Here is a 1,186-nt window from a genome sequence, read left to right as displayed (position 1 = left end):
GCAGGCTAAGGCGATCTTGTATGTTTGTTGCTTTACTGAGCAATTGCTTTATTGACAACCTTATTGAGCAATGAAGTAGACGAATGCCTTGTTGCCACTGTATGGCTAGACTCACGAGCGTTTGCCCGAGTGTATGTAGCCCATTGCCATTCTATAGCGCAAGCATCGTTCATTCGCTATCCCCAAAAGTGCCGAGCTTGCTGCAAAAACCGGATCGTGGAGACACGAAACCTGACCAATCGCAAGCTCGGATTTCAGCCCGAGAACCAATCGGACGGCAGCGCGCCCACCAATTGTAATCTGCGGGCATCTGATTAGCGGGTCTTATAAATTCACTCTCCACCGCTCGCCGACGTAATAGTTAAAGGATGGGCGGGGCGAGTTTATGTGGATTTGGTACAGCCCCGCCCTCCCAAGGATTTTGTTGGTAGCCCGAGGGCGGAGCCCGAGGGCTGCCAACAAAATCCGAGGGGGGTGCGGGGCTGTACCAAATCCACATAAACGAGCAATCCGCCCATCCTTTAACTTACTTAGGACATGACCCTCTTCCGAAGCAAAATACACACATTTACACAAGTCAAATTCTTGGTTTGTTCAAGGACATTATATTGTATGTCCTTGGTTTGTTTTGCCAACCCCCTTGGTTTTGCCAAGGACTTGGTTTTGCCAAGCTACAATACCTCTTTGGGAATTTACAGCTGCATTTCTCTAATTTTCTCCCTTTTGTCCTCATTCATGACTTCATGACAGCCTTGTGTGAAATATGTACTTGCTTCTTCTCAAGTTTTTACAACACTTTGCTGGCATGACAATGCCATTGTCTTTTGGGTGAGGAATTCTGGATTGTCTGGCCAAGATTCATTCCCCAACTTGATCTCTAAGGAGTCAGTAATGGCGAATTTCGGTGACCAGTTTCTCAAGCATGTTGGCGTTTCAACAATAGGATTTCTAACACAGCCCAACCCGTTTCCCGACTTCAAGTTTGAGCCAGTAGATGATCATGCGGCCGCTCTGTTGGAGCATGTTGGCATTTCTGCTGACATGTTCTGTTCTCAGCCCGACCCGTTCCACGGACAGACCCACTCATCAGGTCGTTTTGCTGCGCTGGTGTTATGTTTATGACAACGGTACCGCATTCTTTTTATGTAGTTTAGGCTTAGCTACAGATCATAGACACATGCCAGGG

Source organism: Branchiostoma lanceolatum, chromosome 9 (genome assembly GCF_035083965.1).
Source record: "Branchiostoma lanceolatum isolate klBraLanc5 chromosome 9, klBraLanc5.hap2, whole genome shotgun sequence".
Classification (NCBI taxonomy): Eukaryota; Metazoa; Chordata; class Leptocardii; order Amphioxiformes; family Branchiostomatidae; genus Branchiostoma; species Branchiostoma lanceolatum.
Note: the sequence above shows the minus strand (reverse complement) of the source record.